The following is a 20,105-nucleotide window of genomic DNA, read 5'->3' on the forward strand; positions in this document are numbered from 1 at the left end:
CGTGGGTATCGCCGCAAGTATTGTGTGACAGCAGAGCCAAACCTTCAAGTAGCGACCATGGTCCTATTGTGTTTGACGAGAGCTGACCTGTTGTGGTTGTGTGAAGAGGTCGAGGTAGACGTAGAGGAGGACTTGACTTAATCAGAAATTCGTAAAACCATTCTCCGAAGTAACAATGATTTGAAACTAATCGAACAACTAGGTAAATGAATTCTAAGCAAAAAACGGGAACATGGAGCAATTAGGCAAGAACAGGAAGAAATGAGGCAAAAATAGGAAGAAGCTAGGCAGAAACTGAAAAGAATTTCGTAGGAAACAGGCCTAACGGAAGTAACGAGGCAGTACGTTGCTGCATTGAACAAAGATTCAAGGTTTACAGCAGGAAATCGAACGAAGACAACAGCGGCTTGAGAAATCTGTAGGCTGGACGCAGCGAAAGGGGGAGAAAGTCGATAGCAGATTTTCGTCAAAAGCCGAGAGAAGGAGTAGCACCTGCGAGATTAGCAGCACGTTCATAGGTGAACTCGAAGTGCTAGCAGCTAACGACGCCTTAGTGGCAACAGAGGCCGGAAAAGGCCGTAGTGAGAGCGACAAGGTGCTGTGCCAACAGAGCACTGTAGAGATAGCTAGGCCAGCTGTGAATGAATTGGCACAGTCACCGCGCGTGTGTGTCGCTTGTAATGTTAACGGGGTAGTTAACGAAGCACAGAGTACTGCTGACCCGACAGAAGCGAGCACCCATGTCGAGTCAGATCTGCGTGCCGAACGGAAGTGCCGGCTGGACGATGTAGTTGAGGGCAGTACGCAGGATTGCGAGCTGTGTAGCTCAAGGGAAGACAACTGCATGGTTCAGGGATTGGTGCAACTGTCCGCCAATCTAGGTAGCCAAGAGAGGAATGATTTAGCTATAAATCATTCGGACTGTGCGGGTGAGACAGCGATCGAGACCGACGAGCTGTGTACCGATGCACAGCGTGAGCTGGGCAATGCAGTAGAGGGCAGTTTGCAAAAGTGCGGGTTGCATAGCTCGTGTAAAGACTGCTGCATTGTTCCAGAGTCGGTTGAGCTGTCTGCCAGTCGTGGCAAGGAGAGAGTTGATTTAAATTAATATCACTCAGACTGTGCGGTTAGGAGAGCGATCCTGGCCGACGAAATGTGTACCGGCCAGCACGAGGCGCGAGAAGGCGGCATGAGAGGGAGTTCAAAGAGAAAGCGCCGTAGAAAGAAGCGCCGTAAAGATCGGAATGCGGTGAATAATGTAGCGCAGTCAAAGACGGCGACAGTCGCAAAAAGCCAGGGTGTGAGGAAAAGAAAGGTGTGGTCGTCGTTGACGACGTGTGCGCATCAAGCACTTTCGAGCCATCGGTCAAAAAGAGACCGAGAAGCATGTTCTGCACGGACGCAGACAAAGGGCACGGGGCAGTTACGTTCTTCGTCGTTCCGTCGTTCTTTTCGGAGTGCAGCATGTAGTGCGAAGGAGCGCAAGGTGGCAAGACGAGACGAGGTGGTAGGGAGTCGCGATGCGGTCAGTCGAGTTAGTAATGATGGCGCCAGGACGCAAATTGGCAGGAGACTGTAACGTCTTGAAGGAGCTGATAATGTGTCAGCCCTTTTGTTGTTCCTGGATAGCCAGAATAGCGTTCAAACCGCGACCACCTCGAGTACGGCTCAAAATTATAAGCCAGTCGAAAACGTTTGAAACGGGAGGCCAAGAGAGCTTCCGTAGAAGGGAAACGTGTTCTTTTGTTTTATTTTTGAGCTCTTATAAATTTTCGCGATTTAAGACTAAAATTTCTTTCAATATGTAAGATATGAGCTCTGTTTATGGTTTGAGAAGCTCCGAGATTTGAAAGATGCGTTTTAGGAAAAATTTTAGTTTCGCGATCTGTTAATTAATGTGTAGATTGGCTTTTTTCTGTGAGTAACCTGAAGTGTCAAGGTTATCTGTGAGAAGCCTATGGTAACGCGCATGTGTATTAGTTAACCTTCTTTTTTTTATAAGTGTTTTCGAATTTTCTAAGGTTAGGCGCGTTGGTTTTCTGTTAGTGCACAATTTGCACTGAGAAGCGTTCGTAGTTCCATTAGCGCGTGTCCTGTGCGGACGGAAGGAAGCAGAAGGTTTATGACTGGGTTGATCGTGTGTGTTGAGGGCGGCCACGTTCTGACTTCTCTAGTACGCGTGCGTACGCGTGCGTAGTAATTAGAAGACGCATTTGCTTAGGGGTTCTGCGGAATGCGTAAGTTACGCAAGTTCAGTTGTTCGTTTAAGGTACGTGTCCTGTATGGACTAGAGGAAGAAACGTAAGCGTAATGAAACGTTTGCGTACGACGCAAGTACGCGTTCTGAATAGGGACCACAAAGCTAGCGCGATTGTGATTACGTACCTGTGGGGTTGACCAGACTGTTCAGTGGCACCAGTACGTGCGATAAGTACGCCACTGCGATAGGCTAAAAACAGGCTGTTCATGAAGTTAGGCTGCTTAAGTTATGTTCGGGTATTGGTGGTTGAGAGCCTTCGGTTTAGTTCTGCGTAAACCTTTACTCTTGTGCAGCGCGACTGTCAGGTTTGGTCTAACTCATGGGGAACGTGAACGCTCACTTTGGCGGCACAAAATTTTGGGGCCAAATTTGGGGTTCCCAGGTGAGCAGCTTGCATTGAAATTTTGATAGGAAGCCTGGTGGGTTAACAGCTGATTCCGGGTGTTTGCACGCTGAGTGGTATTGTGTTGCCGGGATCGACTCTTCTGTGCCGGTTGTTGCGAGATGGTTGAAGGCATTCCAAGTGCGCAGGGGTTGCAGAGAGCAAAGCCACATTCTTGCTCGCCAGCCATTCTCTTCCTGCTCAGCTGTTGTCAGCACTGGCCAGTCGAGATTTTCCGGGCCATGGAGGAGCTGTTACGATCGGCCTGCAGGGGTACTGCTTTGCAAAGCTATCTCAGCCCGCTGCAGGTGCTTCGATCAATCCGCGGTGGTGGCGCCCTTCAGATAACCGGTGAAGAGAACAGCGCTAACCGACCATGAACTTCCTTCAGAGAACTGGAGACTACGGCAACGTTAATCCACCATGCGCCTTCTTCGGAGAGTCGGCAACGGCAGCAGGGCTGGCCACATTTGGCGGACCGTGTATAGTTGGTTGATTTGCCGTGGCCTTCATGGTCTATTTGCAACAAGAAGAGCTCTAACAAAAGGGTGCTTTGCGGTACGTTTTTCCTCGGGCCCCAGGATTCGTAACAGTCTGCTGACACTCGTGGCGACTACCGGAGAAAGTCAGCTCTGGAATTAAGAGGCGCCGGCTGGGGTCAGGCGTGACCATCTGGCTACGAGGACCCGCTCAACTCGAACTCTGGGAATCCAAAGTGCGTATGTGAGTGTGTGAGCCCTCCCTCTCAAAGGCGAGTCGATTGCGCCCCAACGACTGTGGACGGTCCGATTGGACGAAGATTGGACAGCAGTTTTCCCTCCCCTGGGGATCTAGGAAGGACAGAGGCTTTTTAAGCAACAGTTTGTCCGCTGCTAGAGTGTGCTCGTGCTCGAGAAGCAGTGTGCTTGGAGCTGTGTGCTTGGAGCTGTGTGCTGGTGTGCTGTATGCTTCGTCGTGCATACTCCATTTGGGAGTCACGCTAGACTGTCGAATGCATCTCTTGTTTTAATGTAAATATGTAAATAAATCCTGTACTTCTAGTTCCCAACGAAGAGTCAAGTCCCTACCTACAACCCCGATCACAACCCGTGTAACTGGATGCCAGCGGTGAGATCCTCCTACAGCTCTTACAGAGCATACGCGGCCCGTGTGCCGTATTTTCGAGGTAATATTCGGTGGGTGCAAAGCTTAAGGGCGAGCCGAGATGGCTGGTGGCTTCTTCCTCGCTGTCTTCCCACGCGCCCAGTGTTGGAGGTTGCATAACCCAAGTTTTAGAGACGCGATGTAGCGAGCGGCAGCACGGAACGTTCACTCCCCGCTGTCGGCGCTCTTCATCACGCCAGCGTTGTGACAGCATGTGCTCGCGGTCAACGAGTGAGATCTGCTCATGTCTGATTGAGCGCACGTAACACCATGCTTGTTAATCTAATTATTAAGAGAATGTTTACTGCAATGTAAGCGTCTGATAGAACTACGAACTTCGTGCAATCATATAATACTTCGCTATCACTATCAATGCTTGTGAGGGCGTACTGTTACATTGATCCAGAGGGGAGGAAAAGAACTAGTAAGCTTACCAGCAAATATGCGACCGGTATAGTAAGCAACATGACAGCAAAGAACGTCAAATGCAAAGTTAGAGAGGCTGAGATAATCTCATAGATGGCGGCAATGGAAAAGAAACATGCCGTGAGTAACTACTTAAGAGGAAAAAATAAACGAAATCGGGAAACATTTTATGATAACGCAAAGGGAAACTCTACTTTTCGAAGCGAGATTAACGCGTACTTATACAGCGAGGTTCAACAAGGAAGAAGCATGCGCATACTGCGGTAAAGCTACGTAAATGATGGAACATGTTTTATTGGAATGTGAAGATATCTACCCAGCGGTTGGTTTAGGCTCCTTTGGCCTCCTTGAAGCCCTTAGGTTCAGCGATAGCAGGGGGAAAGTAAACATGTCTGCTATAGAAATTAGTAAGAGGCGACTGGAAGTTCGGTGGCAGATAAGTATTAAAATCACAGACAACGGAGGCGCGTTTCGTAAAACTCGATGATTCCTTGGACGTTTTGAGCTTGAAATACTCGTCGAACATCTCACTGAGCAGGCTTTGATATGAAAACCGCCTAACATGGCTGTTATTTTGCCATTATATTCGTATTTGTTCAGAGACTAAGGGGCTTACGGCGCAAGCTCATAGACGATTGTGACGTATTTGCTATAGTCTCCCACAGAAGAATCCTTACTCTTGTGAAGGGACGTCGTGCTTCGTATCCCATCACGTATTTGCCCGCCTGAGTGAGGCGCGCTGTCTCGCATCTAAGTGAATTCGAACTGGAGAAACGAAATCCTCAAAACACAGCGGGCAACGTAGCACTGCGAATGTTTATCATTAGTAAGTTTATCATTAATAACTGATTAAAAAATACAAATCGGCATGTGTGAACATTATAATGTCTTTTCCGAAAGCAGGAACAGAGAAAGAAGCACTGAAAACGAAGCCAGAGACACGGCCGATTGGCGGATATGCGCCGGGCCAAAGGTAACTGCCTGAAATTATCAGTACTGCGACAGATGGACAAAAGCTTCTCCCCTATGACTTGCCCTCTGTTGCCAAGTTGACTCCGCATCTGGTATACGAATATGTTTCTGTGAACTCGCAAGTCATCTCTCACGGCGCCTGCTTTGCTAAACGCGCCTGATCTGCTGCAAACGCTTGTTCGCTTGCTTTCTCCTTATTCCATGGCGCTTATCCACCTCGCGATATTAACCAGGAAGCCGGCGATTAAAGGGAGGGGCTAGAGTAAACTTAAAAGCGAAAGTGAGGCAGGGTATAGGTCTAAATGCTTCAAATTATTTGCAGATAGCAGATAGACTAATTTCATGAAGACTGAAACGCACTACCGTGTGAGTTCTCGTCTCCCTCTCTTCGTCATCGACAGCAGCGGGTGTGCCCTGGGGCAGATAATTGAAAACTGGATTTCGGTGCAAATGGAATATTTGAGAGTCCTGACAGCATACAGTTTTAATGTTCAAGATATAATTTTTAAATTTGAATCATTTCCCAACATAAGTATCTTAGCTTCAGTGACACTGACGGGATGGTGTTCTGTATGGAATTCAATTAAGGTTAATGACTTCAAAAGAAGAAGAAAAAAAAAAACAAGCAAACAAGTGCACAAACAAAATGGTCGCGAAGGTGAAGACGTAGAGAAAAGTGAATCCGTCTCAAAAATGTTGTTGATGTTACAGTCATGGTGCACAGCTACTCTGCGCTGACAGGCCCGCAGCTATAGAAGCGCCAAAAAAAAGGGGGGGGGGGGGGGCGGGGGGCGAAGCCGTCACGCATTTTGAGCGATGCTCCCATGGCCGTTTATACGTTTTTCGACGCATGTCTCTCGACGCCGTGTTCGCCTTATTAATCTTTTATTTTTCCTTGAGTCATGTTGGTTTAGACACGGGTATGTCAAAAACAGAGGCGCGACGGCTTCGCGCTATTTCGAGCCTGCTGAGTCTCGTATACGGAGAGAGTGGCAAACACGTTGTCCCTGCGTCGTCCTTCTTCTATCGTGCACTTCTTGTTCGATGACTCCGCCGGGTTAAAAGAAAATCTCTCCCGAGTGAGATTTTCAGCTGAGCACATCGAGTTGTTTTACTTTGTCCAGTTTTGTTGACGCCAGTTAGGAACATTTGAGTTCATGAACTCGCTTAAGCGCTGCAGCGAGTGTCGCACAGTGCGTGTGGTTGAACTTTGCTGCCTCAGCGTCAAGGGTGACACCATCTCGAAAGAACTTCGGTAAATATAGAACAAAGAAAATAAAAACACTGGCTTGTTTATTTGTCCCGTCCTGTTCTTTTTTCTTTCTCTTTTTTTCTTTTTTTTTCTTCTTTGTCATAAGAGTATGGGCCTTTGTACAGAACTTAGAATCGTGAACAACGGTGCCTCGAGACGTCGCTAAGACTTCTGTGCTGCGTATACTGCTGTTCTTCGATTTGACAATGAATTAGACGTTTCTCGTGCTGGAGTCAATGGTTCTTGATTATATGATGTATGTAATCGCCCACGAGGCGGATGGTGGTATTTTACATTTATTTCGTTTATTCAGTGTTGGACGTTCAGCGGTCAAATAAGGAAGTGACAAAAGGATACAACGCGTAAAAACGCTTACAAAATCAGGTCGTCACTCAAGCACACAAACAAGATTTCATAAACCTGCAGCCATAAAGCAGCTAAGAGAAGTTAGGGCTTATGAGACATCTTGCGGGAACCGAGGGAGTCAATTTTATCTTAGTAACAGCCACATGAAGCCAATGGTTGGCTTCATACGGTTGTTGCTCACATAGAATTGTCTCCCTCGGTTTCCGCGATTCTTCTGGCTAATGATTTTCCATTATACGTACAGAATCGAGGCAATAAATACTCAGGTCTACCGCAACAACACTTACTACCCTTCATTCTTTCCTATGTTCGCGGTTCGGTAATAATTGTCGTGGCCGTCAATTTGTTATCGCATTGCATCTATGTTGGATCCAGTATTTTCATTCCCTTGAGGGTATCCATATGGGATATCGAGCGGAGAAGATAGCCCCACAAATATGAGGACAACAGCAGGGAACTCTCACTCTTCCGTCGCGCCCCTACCACCTGGGGGAGGATGAATAGTATGGAGCAGAAGTATTCGTTAAAAACACAATAAAGACGTTTCCAAACAACTTGTACTACAAGTTCAAGGCTCTTTTTTTATTGATCGAGAATATGTACCGCGTGTTAAAGCAGATATGATACAGAGAGAGAGAGATAGAGAGAGAGAGAGAGAATGATAAATGAAAGGCAGGGAGGATAACCAAGACTGATCCCGGTTGGCTATCCTGCACTGGGGGAAGGGGAAAGGGAGGGAAACATAAAGAGAAAAGAAAGTCCGCTGTGGATATTAAATTCCTAAAGATGATGCATTAGACATTATATAGGAAACTTTTTTTACAATATATCATTCGATGGCCGCGGCTATAACATTTTGATTTATACACACTAACTATATGCCCAATTTACAAAATTTCGCTATCTAACGTTTAGTTAATCACTTTAGGATGCATGATTCCATTCGGGGATTGAAACCGGTCGGAGCTGTTGTCATGTCCACCTACGAAAAATACTGAGCCAAGATGCAGTTTTGATGTATCTGCCGCCATAAAGTGCAGACTGGTTTTCCGCCAATAGTTTTCTCCAAACGGATTTCTTACGGACTGCGTTGAAAAATTGTGTGAAACTCCAATTATACTTCGGGGTGCCATTATATGTCTAAGATCGCGAAACGTGCTTGTCTCAAGATTCCTGCTAAATGAATACGCTTTCAACGCTTACCAGCTTCAATTCGGTGATCGGAGCATGGACTCAACAATTTAACTATTAAATAAGCCACCCTCAGCAACCAGCAGTAAGCAAATCTAGTCACCTGCACCGCAATGCTTCAGAACGCTGGTGCCATTATCATGCTTATTGACAAACTTTGTTCACAAACAGTGAAGCTTCCCAGCGTGCCCTTGCTTTTCATCGCCTTTGCCCTCGCGCAACTGCCCACATATCGAGCTATTGTATGTTGTGTAGTTTCTCACTGAGGAATGATCGCGTCGAAAATTCCTTGAAACCCTCAGTTATTTCCGTTCTGGGTGAGTACGGTTAATCGAAACGATATTTGTGTACGCGCATGCGCACGCGCGCGTGCTCGAGGATGTGTGTGTGCACACGCGCGTGCAAGCACGCCTCTGACGTGTCGGGCCATGCACCTGCAGTGGCCCAATACCAACAGTAGCCGCAGGCTCCCGCCAGCGCTCCAGTGGAGGCGCACAGCGCTTGCACCCCCATCGTATACTGTAGGTGTGGCATATATACACAACACCCTCGAAACCTTGCCCTCTATATGGGGCCTCAGCGAGAATGGGGAAGAGTGGAGGATAGCTCGTTGCATCAGCGAAACTGAGATGGCTTGGAGCCGCCCTTGCATCTAGTGCTGGTGGGGGTCCGAGTATTCGCTGGGCCAGGGGTTTTCAGCGAGAGGGGTGTGGTGAGGGAGGTGTCTCGAGTTACGCGGGCTTCTATTTGGGTCGGCTGGGCCGGCATTGAAAAGAAAGCAGGGCCAAGCGCGCGCGCGCACGCGCGCGAGCGTGGTCCCACCTCAAAATAGCCGTGCTCGTCGGGTGCGCGGAGCGGCAGCAAGACGTGTGTGCAACGCCTGTGTGCCGGCTTTACTCACCGTGGCTACGTCCCGCGAGAAAGCGAATACGGTTGCGCGGGCTTAGCCCTCTGCTCTGTTCCGCCTGTCCAACCTTTATTCCTCATCTCTTCCTCTCATACTGTGTGTGTAACCTGAACAAAAGAAGTTCCACTATAAGACGTGCACTAGGTACAGCCCCAAGGTTATCAAGATCTAGGAGGTGTCACATGCCTGGATTGAACGTTCTCTCCCATTTTCTTGGTTGCTTACCTCCACACTGTGTACTGCATTCTCTCAAGAGAGCGGAATGAGGAAATTAGGAGGAGGATAGAGAGTTAGGCAAGTAACACTATTTCATTAACGTCCTTTCCCTGCTCCCAGAAAAAGGTAGTTAACCAGTTGTTTTTCTGGTGATTCTCCCCGCATTCCTTTTTTTTTTTTTTCATTTGACTCTGGGAAGGAAACGAGAAGTCTGTGCTTGAGGATGCGCATGGAAGGAAAACTAGGGCCATGTTCAAAGGGGCAGTAATTTTAATATCAACGCGGATAGCTCGAGCTGCGTTGCATGCAATACGTGAGGCAGTTTTTGTCGACTTTGGCAAAATTAATTTATTGTGACTGTATAGACAGTGAGTGAGTTTGTTTCCTACGATTAAGCCAAAATAACGAGAAGCCGAGCAACCTAGCGCTTTCGCGTAAGCTGCCCGACCTTTCACGCTCTGTGCCAGCACTTTAAAGACGTCACCTTTAAAGGTTCACAGTCGCATAACGTCTAGAAAACGATCATATTCAGTGTATTGTCGTAGAGAACTATGGAATTGTTGTGCAAGCGCAGTCACCACAATGTTGTAACCGCTCCCACGCGGCACTGCGCTGACTCAGACGCGGCCTTTTGGTGCGCATTCTCGGGCGAGTCGGCGCGCTCTTGAACGTGACATTCTTATCCGTCGCAGTCGGTGCCAAGACACGCTGGCCTCGGGCAAAGTCAAGGAAGCGGCCGGGGTAAGGCATAACCGAGAGCAGTGAAAGAAAGTAGGACGATCGGGACGCACGTCGTCTCTCCCGAAAGCTGGAAAGCACCCAACGCTCGCTGCTGCTTGCCTTCCGGTGCGGAGGGCTTCACGGCCCGGCTTTCAACTCCGAGCGGGATCTTGTTACACTTGACAGCGGTGGCAGCACGGTGGCCGCGCGCGAATCTGGATGGCTCGAGGGACGGCTTGAGAAAGCTCCGCGGACGGCTTCGGATATCGGCTTTGCTTGAATACTCCGAACGTTTGTTTCCGCTGGCCTGCGCAGCAGTTTATTTTAGGGGTTCCGCTAGTGCTGTCCGATGAATTGGAATGAAAAAAAAAAATACGTAAACAAAGAAAAAAAAGAGCATAGAGTGCAGGGGACAGGAGGCGGGAGAGTGCCCAGAAATCGTGACTATTTTTCTTTTCTTTCGCGCGACAGCGCACTACTTGACTTTGTCAATAATACTGTAAGCCTAAAGTACATTTGTGCACGGATCTGCATGAGGTGCGATGGTTTAAAGCGCGAGAGGGCGTTCAATGAAAACTTGAAATTTGTTTTGTTAAGGTCTTCTGAAATGTAACAAATTTCTATCCGTTGTGTCCCTGGCCTGCTGCAATGTGTGAGAAAGACAACCACGCCTGTCGCTCGATGACAAAGTCTTATAAACGAGACGTGCTTAAACAAAAATTAAACAAAATACGTAAAATAAAAAAAACATAAAACAGAGTGGAAGAGAGTAACAAGCTGGTGAAGCAGCGACTTCTGCTTTTATTTGGTCGCGAGGCAAGCATTTGCTTTTTAGCACGGCAGTCCTGTGACAGATGGTGTTAGTCTGGCCTGCGGTTTTTGGATAGCTTGCTACACTGCGAACTACACATTTAAGTATGATGGAAACATGAACAGCTTTTAACGCGTTAAGGGCCCCGTGTCGCAGAAAATCCGGTGTCGGCGTCCAGCATGCATCGGCGCCGGGCATCCTGTGAGCGAAAATTTCAGTATATATTCTATACGGCACTAAAGTTCTTCTATCACTAAAGTTGCTCATATCTTGTCTTAGATTCTTTACAAAGTCATTCCTCGGAATCTTGAGAATGACAGACCACGAACAAATGTCATGAAATAAAACACCGACAGCGCAAGCCTCTTATGTTAAATCTTCTCGGACTGAAATTTTAAAAGTGCGAAACAGTAACAGGAGATCGACCCACGCAAGGGGCCGCGTTTCTACCAGAAAGCTCGCCTTCGTGCATAGCGTTCGCCCCCAGCGTTTCCCGGCAAACATTACGGTTACATAAGCTGCAGTCGCCGGGAAGCGTGAGAAGCAGTCAGGAATCTTTGAATGCTATCGCGCGCCACTCTTAAAGGCGAAGCTTAAGCGTCCTCCGAAATTTGTTATGACCGCGTTTATGTACTTTGCTTAAACCACGCGCTGAGTTTACCGAACAACAAATATAGCTACTTTACAATCGCACAAAAAAAAAAAAACCTTTTTCTACTCCTTTTATAATCATTGCGCAACAAATTCTTATATTTCTCAAGAAAATTAACAGTGCCTAGGAAAATTGCCAAGCCACAGGTAGCATACTCATTCTGACAACTCCCACTACTATTTCCTTTAGAATGCGGTATACGTGTTTGAAAAGAAAAAAAAAACTTGCACTAGGCTTTGAACACACTCAAGGTCGCATCTCGTACATTGTCTATAGAACGTAATCAACAGCCCCGTTGCAAACAAAGTGCGAATCTTTTATGTATAGTCTTATTATAGGATAAAATTGCGAAACAAAATTTGGGCAAGGGATGGGCTGCATCATGAGCTGTTTGACAGCTCATCGTTTGAATTTCATAAAATAGTATTTCAATGAGCGCGCATACAGTTCCGGAGCAGAGATCGTGTAGCAGCCGACGTTAAATTTAGCGGCGGAAGCCCAACGATGCGTATGAAGATCCACGAATGAGAAAACCGGAACAGCCTAACTTTAGGCAGCGACGCGCGCGAGAGTGTGGCACGGGGAGGGACATATCAGCGAGGGCATCTGGAGAGGCGCTTATTTTGGATCAGCCGGCCGAGTTTCCCCCCACCCCCTTTATTTTTTTTCCCCAGCTCTTCCGCTGAAAGCTCGCGTATTCGTGTCTTATCCTGCGTGTCAAACGAGTGGTGGTAAGCCTGGGCAAGAGTCAACGAGCGCTGGACACGTTAGAGCACTCTATTTAACTTAGTTGGATCAGTGGGAAGTTATTTATTGACACGGGTATTAAAACATGCGTTCGCGTCTCCAGCACACGCACTGGGCATTCAAAGTCTTACGCACAAACAAACGTTCACAATATAATGTGCCTGCAGTTGACCGCTATGATGGCAGATCTGTGAAGAGTCGATGTGAGCGCACAACCGATGGGGGAAGCAATAATGTATGCGTTTACGAGCATTTGAAGCTCGAGTCCTTTATTCTGTAGCCTTGATATAAAACAAATAACGCTCGCCGCTGGGCATACGAAGTTGATAGTATACAATTAACGAACGCAGTATCAAGGGATCACTGAAGACAACTCGGATAATACTCACCAATGGAGTGCATCGCGCACAAGTCGCGCCGCTCACTACACCGTGTACGTGACTACGGCCTCGAGTACTGGTTCGTTTGAATCAACCTGGAACACTTCATAGGGAACTATCTGCTAAAAGCTGGTTCTGAACCGCACACCGGTTTTTCTTGCCGCTGAAAACGTGCCCTTGCACGAAATTTTGCCGAACCCATTGACCACTCTGTCACTTCTTATTCCGTCATCGACCTAGTGTCTCGCGCATCAGGTGACTTCTTTAACTCCGTCGTTCATCTGTTCTGTTGGGAACCATAAGCATACTGCGCCTATGTTCTGTGCGAATGTACTTCCAATATGTGACACGGACCTTCACCGCTAACGCTAATTTGGAAGCTTCGTCCTGTTTTCATAGCACGGTGCAGTCTAATTACTTCAAGGCGTCTTGGTAATGATGATACTGTTGTTGTTGTGGCCTCAAAACACGGCTCATACCCATGAGGGAGTCTGACCACACAGAAGATGAGTGAAATTATATATACACACAGCATGGACAAATGAAAGAAGCAACTATAAAATAAAGCATCGGGTAATATAAAAACAGGATAATTTTGATTGAGCATACTTCACACAGAAAAAAAAAACCTAAAATGCTAGTTGCTTCTGCTCCCTCGTCTATACTTTGTTTATGAAATCAATCTAACACCTTTGTTATATATACAAGGTACACTGGTATTAAAGTAGTTTTCTCACTGCGAGCATGCAATATCGTAATTGCACCAAGAAGCGCCCCACATATGCCCTTCTTGATGCAATAAAGGAACCATTGGTGGATTCTTGATGTGGCTCTGCATGCAGAAGGGAAAATCATTCAGCGCTTGCTCACGATTGCGGGGTTATATCTTGCGAAACAGGCAACCATGAATTCAAGACCCGGTTACGACCTTATAAGAAGAACGAATATAGCCTTCCTTTTGGGGCACATAAAAGATTTCGTTCGGCTGTAAACGCCACTGTTGTCTCGGACTCAACTCTCTATATGCGCTTTAGAATTATTTGTGCTCACGGAATAAAAAAAATTAAATCAAATTTCAGCTGATATTTAAGCGTCTGTGTGTTCTCTCTTTTGTTTGTTTTTCTTGTGTCGCGCTGTATTTCATCAGTGAGGTCATATATATCTGCAAATGCTTAAGGTAGGGTTTATATCGTGTCTACGCGAGAAAAAAAAAACCGCAGGACTTCATTCTGAGCAATAAGACTGTATCGATGGTATCGTAGGCGGTAGGCCTCTTCCTGCGTGAGAGAGCGCAAACTTACTGGCTTGAGCTTTTCGTATAAGCGAAGAAGCGTGACTTTATTGCAAATAGCTCACGAGCCTGAGTGGTCTCTCACCACGATACGCGGGCATGACTAGGACTGTTATTGTCGCTCGTCGCATCTAATAGGAAAGGCCGAGCCAGTCCTCTATACGAGTGCCGTAACCGCATTCAAGTAAACATTACACGCTTGGTATCGTGCACTACTTTTACGACGTCGTTAGGCTTTGCGATTTCCAGCTATTCAGAGGTCGGTTGTAAGCCAACAAAAGCGAGGAAATGCTTGTTACGAGCAAACACCTTTGATTTCTGTTTTGTGCTTGAGTGCACGCGTTATATATACTACGTATATGCGCGCTGTTTGCTTGAAGTAGCGAGGGAAGCTCACGATTTTAACGCCGAGCACTGAGCTGGACCAGGTTCATGTATCGCATGGCCTTTGAAAATCAGTGTGTTAACACACACGATGAGATTATGATACGATTGATCGTGCCAATTGCAAAGTCCTATAGTTGTGATGGCTCTTTTTTATTCTGTTCGTTAATAATCAAAGAAAAATCTAATTGCGGGCGCGTTTATAGTTCTTGGGTCTAAGACTTACAGTTGAATTTGTTTCTTTGTTGTGGTGAGAACAATGACGACGCAGGGAACGACATTGTACATGTGGTTCACGGCGTCGTTCATAATTCTCATTGATAATTCGAAGAGCCCTACATTTGTGTCTGACTTTCTGTTTCTGAAACGTGAAGCACGCCCGCCATCGACACGAACCTTTCCGCCACGGCGTTCATACATTAGGCGGCCGTGCATACACCATTGTACGAAAGACTTCGTGTGTGCATCCGAGGCCGCGCTTCTCTGATAGCGGAGATGGTCGTCGCGTGTTTAATCCAGACGTCTCTCGCTGACGTCAGGCCGGTTTCTACGCAATGAGAGGACGAGCTTTTGACAAAACGTTCACTCTGACGACGGTTACACATCGTCCAGTTGTCTCGCTTCACGAAAGCAGATTTGCGCAGCGCGATGTACGAATATTGTATTCGCAATCTTTTGTCTTTCACTCACTGCCTCACCTCTTGTTTCCTCTGTTCGCTATCAGTTACTCCAAGCTCTCCTCTCAGCACAATGCTAGCCTTTCTGCCGTGCGCCAGTTCCTCGGCTTCCTTGACATTAGCATTTGCCATGCGCGCTCTCTGGGCCGCATCGCTCCAGAGGCGTGTCGCCCTTCCGTCTGGTAACGAACACGGGACGCGGCGCGACAGCGCACGGCATCGCGGCCGAACCCGTGTCCCGCCGAGACGCCAGAGTCGACTCGCGATCAATGGGTTGCCCTTGTTCTCTCTATAGCTGCGACACCCGGGAGGGTATTTTGGTTGCTTCGGCGACCATTTCTAGCTGCTTCTGTCTTTCTTTGCTGAGGCTTCTTCGTTCAAGGATGCGCGCGGTTAGCCCGGCTCATTCCAGCCGCTATGTTGGCGTGACATCTTGGCGAGTTGGGAAAACGCCGGCTTACGCGCGGCTTTTGCATACCCAGCAGGTTCGGCGTGTAAAACATGGCCGTAAACTTTCGGGGTTTTTGGGGGCTCAAAGGTGTCCGACGGGATTTGCGAGGCGCGGGCTCCTTCCCAAGGACAGTTCACCCCTAAAGAATCCGAATGGCGGGCATGGGGCGCGCATGTGCCCGTTTCCGTAACTGGTGGGCAATCGGCGGCAGCGCGGTTTTGATTCCACGACCTCCCGCAGCCGAGGCGGACACCCAGCCATGAGTCTGCGGTGAGGTAGCCTTTCATGTTCAAATCGATTCGATGATTTTCGGCTAAATTCGGCAGCACGTAATTATAAAGTCTCGAACGCAGCAGTACGCAGCGCGGGCAATTTATGAGCTAACGACCGCGCGTGGTATCTCATCGGCTATGACGTTGCGCTGCCGAGCCGGAGGTCGCGGGCTCTATCCCGACTGCGGCTACCGCATTTCGACGGGAAGAATGCTCGCGCGCACGTTAAAGAATTCAAGGGGATCGAAATTAACCCGGAGTCTCCCATTACGACGCGCCTCACAATATATGGGGTATTTGGTGCATTAAACCTCAGCACCTATATTAAAATAATTTTCTTTACTTTTTCAGAGTGCCTGGAGCGGTCGGCGTGGCGTGTTGAGGTTCACTCAGTTGCCCAAAGATTAAGCATGCACTAGTGCATTGTAGAGCGCACTGTTAGCAACACGCCAGGTGCAGAAGAGCTGCTGCTCGAGTCAGCTTAACTGGTCACGATTGAGCTGACTCGCTGCAGCGATGACATGCGTGCGGTCATCAACAAGAGCGTGTTGAATAATTCACATAAGGGTTTTTTTACAAAGCAAGGCATTAATCTGCTGATGAGTGCAACACTTAAACCTCGGAACACTCGAACGCATACATACAATCTGCTTAAATTTTACACAGCTGAAATAAGTAATCAATATAGACTTGAATACTACTCAATTAAAACACCACACGCTTGGGCGACGAAGTATGGCACTTCTATTTTTCGATTGAATAAAGAAGAAAGAAGACAGAGCCATAACTGTGATTAGAAATTAGTTCATAGAACTCAGCTGCCTCTCACTGGAAGTGTTGGTGGTAGTATTTGATTTCTACAGGCGGTTTGGCACTTTATTTGGACTTTGCAGTGGCAGTGAAATAAGGTGCGAATTCTTCCGAAAGAAAAAGCATTCTCCGTACAAGTGTTTCTCAGGCAAAACGCTATCGAAACACGTACTCCTTCCTTATTGCCTTGTGCACCCTAATGACAAGGAATGACAGCCTTTAATGCTGCTAAATGATCCGTTCGGGTTTATGCCTTGAGCCAGACAGTTATAGTCTGTCAACGGCAGCCTTCTGCTTCCACACTCTTAACTGCCACTTGTTCCTTCTGGTCTCTCCATTACTCTATACTAATATAGGCTATGTCAGCAAACACACACCCACACAAAAGAAAAAGGGAAAGGACAGGAACGGGAGCACGGAGCACGGGACAGGCACCGTGTTTCCGTACATGGCTTTTTTTGCGCTGTTTCCGCTTATGCTGCAATGTGTATGATCAACCTGCTTATTCAGCTCAGAAACATCTTGCCGCGATTTACTTACCGCTGGTATAGTTTCCTCTTCTGTTCCCATGCACATTTATTGAATTTAACACGAACTTTCGTTCACACATGAATTAGTGGCATAGTTCGCATAGGTTAAGGGTGGGGGGGGGGGGGGGGAGGCGGTGTATAGCGGGAACGCTGGAATTTGTAGAGATGGGCATGAATCAAGATTGCAGCGGAACACAATCCATGCATAAAAGTTAGTTGCGACAAGCGCAGGTTGCTACGTGGACACCGTGTGGCCCCGCGGTCGCGCATTCTATTAAACTAAACGCGGTCTGCGAGCTAGCAATGTCAGCGCAGTTGGAGGTTTCCACCAGAGACAAATGACTCCAATTATTACGGAAGCCTCGCTCCAGGGAAATATGCGATGCTGCAAATCTGACAAGTAGCAGCTTCACTTCGAAACGCTGGTGCTGACAAGAATGACAAGTTTGCGTCGAAGCTTCAACTGCTCGTGCGAAGTGCTCTACGAGAAATGATTTCTCGCTCTTTGCGCCCACAGAATACGCGCATCGCATATGGGAGAGACTTGGGAGTTGCATTTTGCGGGAAGTGTTGCGTAGTTTAACGCTGACCGTGTACTACCCTCTACTCTTCCGTAACGTGTGACAGCTGCGAAGAGATAAGCGAAGACAGGTGGCTGGGTGCTATGTATAGAACATTCTCTTTTACACCGCTACGAACGCTGATAAGCGAATTGATAAGAACGTGCAACGTCTGTTTACGCATGTTGTTGAGCCATTTTCTTTCTTTTTTTTAAATGTTCTACTGTGAGTTGCCACGCTGCATAATTTCGGATGGAAATGACAAAATTGCTGCAGAATCTGTCTATAGTTGGAGTTGTCGGTTACTGCGTGTATATATATATATATATGTATATAATGAACGAAAAGAAAGGGGGTTAACCGAGGGGCCCGATTTTTATTAGTAATATCATAAGAAGCCAACAAGCACTGACACCAAGGACAACACAGGGGAAATTACTTGTGCTTAATAAATTAAATAAAGGAACGATAAATTATTGGAAATTAAAAGTGGATGAAAAAACAACTTGCCGCAGGTGGGAACCGAACCCACAACCTTCGCATTTCGCGTGCGATGCTCTACCAATTGAGCAACCGCGGCGCTGTTTCCCCATCCACTTTCTTGGGTATTTATGTGTCCTAGTAGAACCCTGGGAGTGTTAGCCAGCGCCACCACTCACAGACCTTGGCGGCGGACGTGGGACGTCCTTCTTGCCGCAGGCGTCACGAGAACGTGATCTTCTTGGGTGAAGGCAACTGGTCAATAAACCCACATATGCTACCTGAAGGCGTCAGTGTAGCCGGATTCGAGACCCTCGTTATGTAATGAACGAGAAGAAAGGGGGTTAACCGAGGGGCCCGATTTTTATTAGTCACATCATAAGAAGCCAACAAGCACTGACACCAAGGACAACACAGGGGAAATTACTTGTGTTTAATATTTATTAAGCACAAGTAATTTCCCCTGTGTTGTCCTTGGTGTCAGTGCTTGTTGGCTTCTTATGATATGACTATATATACATATATATATATATATATATATATATATATATATATATATATATATATATATATATATATATATATATATATATATATATATATATATATTCGCTGACTGTCCTCCCAGGACACGTCCAAAGAAGATGGCGGGTGCTTTTGGGTCTGTTTTCCAGTTTTTATGGAAAGCGTCGCCTGTTAATCCGGTGGGTTAGAATAGTGCGCTGAACATTATATGTATAAATGTACAAATGACCAGTAATAATAATAAAAAAAAAAACAAGACGACTATCGCAACTTTACTCTACGAAGTACCTTGATGTCTAAAACTTAGCGTAACTGAATGGGTGAGAAATATTTCAGTTGTTTGTACTGTTAAAAAGAACAGTGCAACGCAGACTTTCGCGCTTTCATAGTTTGGTTGTTTTGGGGCTATAGAGACGGCGGCCTGTTTTCTTTTTTTTTTTTTTATAAGCTATACCACAGATGCAGGTAACAAGACAAGCACGCTATTAAACACGACGTTGATGATATATTCCTTTAAAAATGAATCCATGGCGGAAAGCAAATACAAGTTTTTTCTACGATATGCACGCGCATTCTGAGTAGAAGAGAACGTTATGTCATCTCTTGTACTCAGATGGTATAGTCTACTGAGCGTGGCGTAACACCGATATCTGAAGCCGTTATTCACCCGAATGGAATGAATGCTATACTATGCAAAGTAGCGCACGGTGAAATGTGAAAACATTTTGCAGTTCATTGAACAACCGCAGCGTTTGATGTGTATAATATTGAGAATTCTTCCTGCTACAAAATATCTGTTTCTTTTTTTTTATTCATAGCAATTCCAGGCTGAGCAGTTTACAGGGCTAATGTATCAGTGAAGCTGGTTTACGCAACTTATCGCGCACCATAACATTAACTTCTGTAACGTGACCGCAGTGTAAAGCGCCACAATATCGAAAGAAAAAACAAGCCAGTAGCCTCTCAGATGCCAACACATTCTTATTGATGTTGTTACATGACATGTGTACGTGCATTGCTCACTCTCTACTTCTTTTGCTCTTTCTATTCTTCCTTTCGCTTACCCCCAAGTGTAGGGTAGCAAACCGAACGCTCGTCTCTCTCTCTGTCTCTCTCTCTCTCTTTCTCATAGCTGTCACTTCGTATTTGATGACGTATATAACGCCCGTGAAAAAAAAAAAGGAAAACTTTCTCGCATGTGTACGACGATAAGTTTTTGTATCAGCCAAGATATTGCGACGAGTTACGCCAATGCCGTCTTTGTCTTTCTTTCTTTTTTTTTTTCTTAGTGTCTATCAGAGGGGAAAAAATACTTGGAGATGTGTCCCTGGTGAGTTCAACACAGATTTGTGGCGTTTCACCATAGAAGGAGTGTATAATGTTTAACGGTTTTTTGATTTTATTCGTGAGCCGCGTCAAATAAAATAAGTGGCTCGTAGAAGAAAAGACGGGACCTGTATAAACATAGGGAGTTCGCAGAACGCATTATTCAAGCTCCAGTGGCAAAAGAAATAGAGCCACGTGTATTTCTGCAAGGCTCATCGATAGCCCCAGCAGCGGTAACTGAAGCGACACCGTCTCTCAGTTATTTATATTTATTTTTCATTTCGTAACTTGACGCATGCCAGACTAATGTTTTGTGATTTTGAGAGCTTTGGGTCGCTGCAATGCCCGCTTAACTTTGTTTGCTTGGGGGCATC

General features: G+C 46.5%; 1 protein-coding gene and 1 long non-coding RNA gene across 3 annotated transcripts in view; one reads left to right on the forward strand and one right to left on the reverse strand.

Annotated features, from left to right (window-relative positions):
* Positions 1-20,105, reverse strand: part of LOC126547710 (uncharacterized) — an 81,916-nt gene that overhangs the window by 36,501 nt on the left and 25,310 nt on the right. The gene's annotated exons all lie outside the window — the stretch shown is intronic.
* Positions 1-20,105, forward strand: part of LOC129380911 (uncharacterized) — a 38,077-nt gene that overhangs the window by 7,392 nt on the left and 10,580 nt on the right. The window contains exon 2 of the long non-coding RNA XR_008609109.2: positions 19,695-19,735. This is a non-coding gene — a long non-coding RNA (uncharacterized lncRNA). The remainder of the gene's footprint in view (positions 1-19,694; positions 19,736-20,105) is intronic.

The sequence above is a fragment of the Dermacentor andersoni genome, chromosome 1, assembly GCF_023375885.2.
Source record: "Dermacentor andersoni chromosome 1, qqDerAnde1_hic_scaffold, whole genome shotgun sequence".
Lineage (NCBI taxonomy): Eukaryota > Metazoa > Arthropoda > Arachnida > Ixodida > Ixodidae > Dermacentor > Dermacentor andersoni.